Here is a 9688-nt window from a genome sequence, read left to right as displayed (position 1 = left end):
GCCAGTGGTGCAGATGAGGTCTGAAGGCAGTTTTCTGGAGAATTCCCTCTTGCTTGGAGGCCTGTCTTCTTGTTCTATTCAGGCCTTCAACTGATTGGATGAGGCTCACCCACAATATGGAGGGCAATCTCTTTTACCCAAAGTTCACTGATTTAAATGTTAATCTCATTTAAAAACACCCTCCAAGGTGACACATAAAATTAACCATCACATATATTATCCATGCTGAGGAGAATACCAAAAGAAAAAAAAACGAGATTCCTGACATTCTAAAGCTCAGAGTTTAGTGAAGAAATCATCCTGGTTCTGTTATCAGTCTCAATCTGGGCTTTAAGCTCTTTGCCCGCTCCATCCCACCTACCATGCTTCTCTTTTCTGAGGAGGAACGTGAGCTTTCATGCTGGTCCCCACATAATCCTCTCTCTGTCTCATTCCTGGCTCCTGGGAATCCTGCTGCCCTGAAGGGGTCACCGTTGTTTTATCTTCCTGGCACTTCACCCACCCACTTGGGTAAACTACTCCTCCTGCTCCTACCTCATGATCTGCCTACCCCCTGCCCAGGAATGACCATATGACCCAGGCTGGGCCAATCAGACACCTGCCTTGGGAGTTTGGGAATGAAAGCTAATGGTAAGGGGCAGAGAGTCCTTCTCTGTGGTCAAGCTGAGATGTGAGAGCTTGGAGCCCATTAGCAGCCCTGGTTCCAGGCTCATAGAGTAGAGCAAGGTTGATGGGGCTAGAGAAGCAACAATGAAAGATGAAAAGAGGATATTCTAGTGATTTTCCAGTAGCTGATTCTGTGTGTCTCTGAGATCCATCCTCACCCCTGCCTTTCCCACCTTTTGGTCACATAAGCCAATACCATACCTCCCTGTCCCCCCATCTCTGTCTTATTCTAGCACAGTGGCTCTCAAATGAGGATGAGTTTGGCTCCCCAGGGAACATTCTGGAATATATAGAGATATTTTGCATTGTCACAATTCAGGGGATGCTAATGCATCTAGTGGGTAGAGACCGAGGATGTTGTGAACATTTTACAGTGCACAGGATAGTTTCCCACAACAAAGAACAATCCTGGCCAAAATGTCAACAGACATTGAGGAATCCTGACATAGCAGACCTCCTTACCAAGACCATCCCTGCTACTCAAAGCACCTCTTATGGTCACATTCCTGGACTGGATTCCCAGCTTTGAAGTGTATGAGCTGGGTGACTTGAGACAAATCATCTCACGTAGCCAAGCCTCCACTTCCAATATCAAAGCTGCAGCGTCCAATATGGTAGCCACATGCGCCTACTGTGGGCTTGAAATGTGCTAGTGCAAACGGAGATGCGCTGTAAGGATAGAAGACACACCGATTTCTAAGACTTGGGAAGAAAAAAGGATATAAGGGGCTTCCCTGGTGGCACAGTGGTTGAGAGTCTGCCTGCCAATGCAGGGGACGCGGGTTCGAGCCCTGGTCTGGGAAGATTCCACATGCCGCGGAGCAACTGGGCCGTGAGTCATAATTACTGAGCCTGCGCGTCTGAAGCCTGTGCTCCGCAACAGGAGAGGCCGCGATAGTGAGAGGCCCGCGCACCGCGATGAAGAGTGGCCCCCACTTGCCGCAACTGGAGAAAGCCCTCGCACAGAAACGAAGACCCAACACAGCCAAAAATAAATAAATTTAAAAAAAAAGAAAAGAAAAAAGGATATAAAACGTCTCAACAATTTGTCTATTGACTACATATTGATATGATAATATTTTACATGTATTTATTGGACTGAATAGAATATATGATTTAAATGAATTTCACCTGTTTTTGATTCATGTGGCTCATAGAAACATTAAAATTAATAATGTGGCTAATATAAAAAGATAAGGAGAGATCAGGACCTTCACGAGGTGGATGGGATGATAGATATGGAGCCATCTTTCTGATGCCAGGTACCTAGTGCTGACAAACCTTCTGGAAATCTGAATCTCAAAAATCGCCTTAACTTCTCACTCCAGCATCTAAGCCAGAGCCTGGCAGACAACAGTTTGTGCTTGTGAGCTCAAGGCAAAGAGCAACCCCTGTTCTTGGGATCTCAGCACAGGTAAGTCTTAAGAATGTTTCTTTCTCTCAACCTGAATTTGGGTTGATCCCGTGTCTTTTCGCTGCATTCTTGGTTAACTGAAAAGGTAGGAAACGTGACTTCCCCTCCTTGTCAGCTCCCCGCAGTTCCCTGGTGTGATTTTCTGTTCGTGGCTCTCACTTTCCAAACATGTTTTAGGTGACTCTGCCATTGTTATGGAAAATTCAGGGGCAAATTGGAAGATGCTGCCTGGTTGCCATGGCAATGCCAGCTACTTCTGCCTTTGCACAAGGAGAAAGCGGCCATGGGGCTGACAAGATGTGATTTGAGCCTCTGAAAACAACACACACAAGGCCTTTCCAGTCTCTTTTAACACCAGCCTTCTTCCAGACCCTCAACACCACCACCTGTTTTCCCAGGGTGGATGGGGGCCATCCTACGGCTAATCTGCTGGTACAGTGAATGAAACACATCCCTCTGGGTAGAAGTGGAGGCTTGCATTGCCCTTGCCAGCCACCCTGAGGTGCAGAGACCTACTGCGTGACATCTCTACACATAGACATTAGTGATTTCAGCTCCTACACCAGCCTTCATGATGCTGACAGAGAGCCCTGCCCTGTTGGCCTGTTTCCTTAGCTACTATCACTGGAAATTTCCCTTTTTGGAAAGAGAGGTGTTTTGCAGTGAATGTGATAGCATCTTTTCTGATTCCTGGATGATGAAGGAAGATTATTTGTGTCTGAATGCATGGTGTTCCTAAAAAAGAGGAAAAGGCAAGTACCCCGGGCATCTTTAGGGCTTTTGCATCCCCGGGTGAGCCCTGAGTAAGTGCTCAGCAAAGAGATGTTAAATGGCTAATGGACTGCTTTAGATGGTGTTTAATCTTTACCACAACCCTGTGGATTAAGGAGTCTCATTATCCCCATTTTATAGATGAGGAAACTGAGGCTTAGTGAGGCCAAACAAGGTGCCCGGGATGACATTGCTGGCAGGCAGCACAGCCACGATTTGAATCGAGACATCTTTTCCCAGAGGCCAAGGTCTTACACAGCTTTGTAGCACTATTATGAACAAATGTGAGGGTTAACAATTATCACCCCCAATTTACATCTGAGGACACTGAGGCTCCCGGAGGTGAGATCAACTGCCCAAGGTCATTCAGCTAAGAAGATGCAAAGCCAGGATTTGAAACTCAGTCTATTGCGTTCCAACCTTTGCTCACCCTGCTAGGTCACTGGAATCGGCAGAAAAGCATCTCAGACACAGGAAGGTGCTTTCCGGCTGTGAATGGGCATTTCACAAGTGGAAAGCTCTCTCAGAGCCCCCCAGACATGCCCAGAATGCACGAGTCCTACCAGGCTGGGGGAGCCAGACTCCAGTCAGAGCTTGGGGCTCGTGCAGTGATCTGAGCCCAGGAAGCAGCTGCACCCACAGCCCCCTCGGCAGGCCCCGTGGTGAATCAGGAGCAGGTGATCCTGCCGAGAGGGGCTGAGAATGCTTAGCTTGCTTTTGTGCCACGAGGCCCCGGCATTTGCCTGGGGAGGTTAGTCATAGCTGCTTGGCCCACGCAGATGTAACCAAGCCACTGACAACTGAAATCTCTTCTAAACATGCCCCAAGGCCCCAGGGAAAAGCATGGCTTTCCTGCTAAAGAACCACCTGGACCTTCCAAGGAGGAAGACACGTGTAGGAGGAGTCTTCTGAGGACGGCCAGCGGGGAGGCAATCTCAGGCGCAGCCTGTTTCAGGGGTTGAGGAGAGATTTGCTTTCCTAGGGATTTATAGCCCAGAGAAGAGCAAGGCAAGACATCAAAGAAAGAAAAGCAAAATACAAGAGCCCCCAATCTGTAACCAAACCACTCAGTCTTGTGATGTCACCCTGCGCTTCAACATCCCAAAGGCTGCCTCGGGCTTCTGTCTCGCCTGCATCTGGGGGATCCCCAGCGGGCCCACGGCCAACCTCATCTCCACACTTTGCTTCTCCGCTGCTCCCCCCTTGTTCCTCAAGGTTTCTCAGCTCCAGAATGGACCCGCCTCTTCCTCCATTTCCTCCTTGGAAGAAAACAGGCTTTCGGATTCATCCGGACCTAATTTTGAATCTTCATTCTACCATGCTTAGGTGTCTGAGCAATTTGCTTCGCTTCTGGAAGCCTTCATTTTCTCCTCTGTAAAACTGAGTAAATTACACCTGTTTCTCTAGGCGATTGGGGGAGTACATGAGAAAGTGGAGGTAAAAGCCCCAGCTTAGCACCTGGCCCATGGGCGGTATTCATCACAATTCTCTTTCCCACCTTCCCTTCGTCCTCTGCAGGGCCAGCGTGCGTGTGGTCTGGAGCCAGCTGGATGCTGAGCTGGTGGCCAACTGGAGTGCTCCTGCAGGCCTGGGCACTGCCCACCCCTCTCTACACCAGGCCACTCCTTGTCGTCCAGCCTGCCCACCTCTCATTACAGAGCCAGCCTGTAATTAGTCTGCTGCCTGGCTTCAGAGAACGTCCCGGTCAGCACCCCCAGCTCCCCACCTCTGCGGGAGCCCCTTGATTGTTGATGAGACCTCAGCCCTGGGCACAGAGACATCTTTGAAAATGAGGCCATGTCGGTTGTCCCCATGGCCCTCCTTAACTCAGGGTTGATGAGACAAGGCCTCCGTGACATGGATGGATGGAGAGAGGGACTACCAAGGAGGCTCCTGCCGTGCCAAGGCCCAAGACTTCAGTCCTAACAGGGAGAGTGAGGAAAAGTGTCCTGGGAGATAACTCTGAAATGTCCTCCACCAAGCTGCAGGCCACCTCATTGCAGATTCTGGAACAAGTTAAGTTTCCATGGGATTCCTTGGCATGACTCCTTATCCTGACATCTCAGCCTGAGACAGAGGAGTAGAGGGTACCAGAGTCAGGCAGACCTGATTTGAATCCTGGCTCTGCCTCTTATCAGTTGTGTGACCTTTGACAATTGACTTCACTGTTCTGAGTCTCAAATTCTCCATCCACAACATGATACTTCTGCAGCTTGTTGTGAAAATTAAATGGATGCAAACACATGGACATATATCACTCCAAACAATGAGTGATAGCTATTTTTGTTTTCTTTAGCCTGGTCCCATCCTGTTTCTGCCCTAAACAGCCCTTCCATATTGCTGTGTTTTGCACATGCGGGCCCCTCTACCTAGTTCAACAATCTCCTATGTGACTTGCTTAGCAAACTTCTATTGATCCTCCAAGGCCCAGCTCAAATGTCACCTCCTCTGTGAAGCCTTCCCTGACTCCCCAAGCAGTTAGTTACTTTTTCCTCAGTACTCCGACAGTAATTTGCTTATGCCTTTTATATGATCCTATCACATTGTATGGTAACTATATGCAATTGTCTCTCTCATCTTTTCTGCCCTCTGCCATGCCCTGACCCCTTGAGTCAGCTGTGAGCTCTTGGAAGACAGAGTCTCTACTTGTCCTTCCTAGTAATTCACAGAGTGAGTGCTTTGTAATTCTTTAATCAATTGAATAAATTAGTGCATGGAACAAATAAATGAATGGGTTGGCCATTACAGAAAAGGGAACATTAGACATTAATAAAAGAAAACACAGAGAAAACCTTCCTCTTCCACCACATTTCACTCAAGCCCAGTCTGGGCTAATTGTTCAGGAAGAGAAGGAAGCATATACTCTGCCTAGAGACCACCAAGGATGGAGGGTCATGGCCAGAAACTGGAGAAGAGGCTGAATTCTAGCCCCGCCTGCCCCAAGGACCTGCTGAATGACCTCAGGCCAGCCTCTTAGCCTTTCTTTGCTGTAGTACAGCCGGTTTCATCGGGCCCCCAGCCCTGGAGGTGGGAGAAGAGATACATGATCTGAGGAATGTGGAGGCCCAGCTAAGGATGCATTCCCCACGGCCCTGTCCTCTGAGGAAGGCCACACTCCTTGACCCATGATAGCAGGGATTGGTGACATGGGCCCGGCCCCACCCAGGGAGCAAGCAGGGCCTTGACTACAGTCACAGCTGTCTGTGAGCCGGATGTTTCCAGGAGAGGCTGCTGGGTAGGGAGACGGCACTGGCTCCCGGAGAAAACTCCAAACCCTTCATTATAGATATGGGCCGTGTGGGTCTGGGCCTGACCATGCCCCGGGGCCTCATGGGAGCCACGGTTGAAACAGGCCATCAGTCACCCCTTACACCACTCTATTCTCCCTGGCTCTGCGGGCTTTGCACTTGGTGCTCTCTGGGCTGGCTCTTTCTCACTTTTCTGACTACATTGTAAAAGTCATCTCCTCGGGGCCCTTCCCTGGCCACCCTCACTGCCCCTTCAGTCACTCTAATTCCTCATCCAATTTTATTGTCTTCACGGCGCTCATCCCCACCAGAACCATTTCATCTGCTTCTGTGTTGATGGCCTGCCTCCCCTTTTAGACCCTCACATCTGTGAGGTCATGACTGGGGTTCTCCTGTTCAGGATTGTACCAGGTCTTAGCACAAGGCCTGGTATGGCATGGGGCATAGGAGTTGGGCGAATGAATGAGTGAGGTAATGAATGAATGAGTGAGTGAGTGAATGAATGAGTGGGCCACATTCTCTGGGCCTGAGTAGGAACAGTCCTCCACGCTTGGTCCATCTCGCTAGCTAGACTCTGTACTGAGAACTTGGAGCCCCTCCATGGTCTCTGGAGGGTCTGATTCTTGGCCAAAGCCCCAGCTTCCAGGACAAGACTAGGTACAGAGCAGATGCCCAAAAAATATGCACGCCCACGTCCAATGAATGGACGGATGGGATCTGATTCCCGTGGCAAGTGCTGTTATGAAGAGCCTGAAAGCATAGCTCAGGAATCAGGAGCCGACTACTTGGATTCGAATATTGGCTGTGGCACTTTCTTGCTCTGTGAGACGCAGAGCATGTTTCTTACCCTCTCCGAGCCCCAGTTTCCTTCAGTACAAAACAGACAAAGATGGTAGCGACCCTGGGGGGATATGGTGAAGATAGAGATAATGCTTGTATAACTGCTGACGCGGGGAGGTCCTAATGACACTCACATCAGCAGCCTGTAGCTCCGGCACCTGCTGAGGGCCTGACCCACCCACAGTAGGCTCAGGAGGTGCTCGTTAAATGAGGGAACGACCTTACATGAAATCTGACTCCCAGGCTGTTCAGTTGAGACTTTGAAGGGAGTTGAGAGCCCCTCTGACATCCCTCTCTTGCTGATCCTGCACCGTCACTGTAACTGGGCTATAGTTATGTTGTGGATGAAATTAGCAGGGTAACATGTGTCGCAGAGAAGAGCAGGGAACACCTTCATTTGTTTTCCTCGGTCAGGGGGCCAAATTGGCGATCGTGGTCTAGTTGCTTAATTTGTGAGTGCTGGGAAGATGAGGCTAAGGAACGAGATCCCAGTCATCTCGGATAAGCATGGACTTGCCAGCTGGGAGAACCTAAAGGCTCACGCAGACGTCTCACTTTAGAAAATGGGGAAACTGAGGCCCAGAATGAGAAACAGACTGGCTAGCTCATGGCAGAGCTGGGACTCACTCCTGGGCCTCTTGGCTTCCAGACCTGCTGTTCTTGCTGAGTCTCGGGCCCAGGAATGAAGCATTTAAATATCTTGAGAAAAATTGGGCTTGTACTTGGAAACTAATTTGTCTTTTTTAAATTTTTAAAAATTAATTTTTAATTTTTTTTTTTTACTTGTATCTGTTAATCCCATAGTCCATATTTGTCCCTCCCCTCTTCCTCTCCCCTTTGGTAACCACAGGTTTGTTTTCTTCGTCTGTGAATTTGTTTCTGTTTTGTATATACATTCACTTGTATTATTTTTTAGATTCCACATATAAGTGATATCATATATTTTTTTGTCTTTCTCTGACTTATTTCACTAAGCTTAATATTCTCTAGGTCCATCCATGTTGCTGCACATGGGATTATTTCATTCTTTTCTATGGCTGAGTAGTAGTCCATTGTATATATAGTGCATCTTCTTTATCCATTCATCTGTCAGTGGACATTTAGGTTGCGTCCATGTCTTGGCTATCGTGAATAGTGCTGCTATGAGCTTTGGGGTGCATGTTTCTTTTGGAATTAGTGTTTTCATTTTTTGGGGATATGTACCCAAGAGTGGGATTGCTGGGTCACATGGTAGTTCTATTTTTAGTTTTTAAGGAACCTCCATACTGTTCTCCATAGTGGCTGCACCAATTTACATTCCCACCAACAGTGTTTGAGGGCTCCCTTTTCTCCACATCCTTCCAGTATTTGTTATTTGCAGACTTTTTGATGATAGCCATTCTGACACGTGTGAGGTGATACCTCATTCTGGTTTTGAGGTGCATTTCTCTAATAATTAGTTTTAGTTTGTTTAAAAAACACCACAACTATCTCTCATACAGTTAGGAATCTTAAAAATAAAAATGAACAATAACAACAACAAAAAACCTTAGACTGGCTTAAACAAGGAAACAGCAAATTTGGGGATTGTCCAAACCTAGAACCTACCCTTCATTCAACTCTACCCTACTGGTGCAATGGCCTTGACCTCCATCTAGATCCCCTCACCACACAAGGTGACAATGGGTGAGACAGTTGCAGCCTTCACATCCACATACCGTCTCTTCCTGTGGCTAATCTAGAAGACCCCAATCCACCTCCCTTGCATCTCATTGGCCCAAGTTGGGTCACATGCCCATTTCTTTTTTTTTAAATTTTATTGAAGTATAGTTGATTTACAATGTTGTGTTAATTTCTGCTGTACAGCAAAGTGACTCAGTTATACATATATACATTCTTTTTCATATTCTTTTCCATTATGGTTTACTACAGGGTATTGAATATAGTTCCCTGTGCTATATATAATAGTTTGCATCTGCTAATCCCAAACTCCCAATCCTTCTCTCCCCCATACCCCACCTCTTGGCAACCACAAGTCTGTTTTCTATATCTGTGAGTCTGTTTTTGTTTCGTAGAAATGTTGATTTGTGTCATATTTTAGATTCCACATGTAAGTGATATCATATGGTATTTGTCTTTCTCTTTCTGACTTATTTTGCTTAGTATGATAATCGCTAGGTCCATCCATGTTGCTGCAAGTGGCATTATTTCATTCTTTTTAATACATGCCCATTTCCAAATCAGTTCCTGTAGCTCTTATTGGCTGAAGACTGGATTAACTTATTCTTCTTTTTAACATATATTTAAGAGCCTACTACATGCAGCATAGTGATGAACAAAACAAAGTTCCAAAAATGGACTTATATTCTAGCAGGAGGATATAGACAAAAACAAGGAAGAAAGTAAAATACACAGTATTTTGAGATGTGATAAGTAGAGAAAAATATGGAGAAAAATAAAGTAGAGCAGGGAAATGGAGAGCACAAGTCGGAGACGTTGCAATGTTAAGTAGCGGGGTGGGGGGGTCTAAGCAGAGACCAAAGAAGGTAAGGGAGTGAGCCATGAGGGCATCTGGGGGAAGAGTATTCCAGGCAGTGCAGGCAGCCTGTGCAAAAGCCCTGAGGCAGAAATGTGCTTGATATTTTTGAGGAACAAGGAAACCAAGTGTCTAAAGTGAGGAGGACGGTAGAGGAGTGAGGTTAGGGAGGTAAGGGGAACAGCAGGTGGTACAGCTCTTGAGGCCTGTGGTGAGAACTTTGGCTTCTACTTT

This window comes from Balaenoptera physalus, assembly GCF_965194825.1.
Source record: "Balaenoptera physalus genome assembly, chromosome: 3".
Taxonomy (NCBI): domain Eukaryota; kingdom Metazoa; phylum Chordata; class Mammalia; order Artiodactyla; family Balaenopteridae; genus Balaenoptera; species Balaenoptera physalus.
This window is presented reverse-complemented; position numbering follows the sequence as displayed.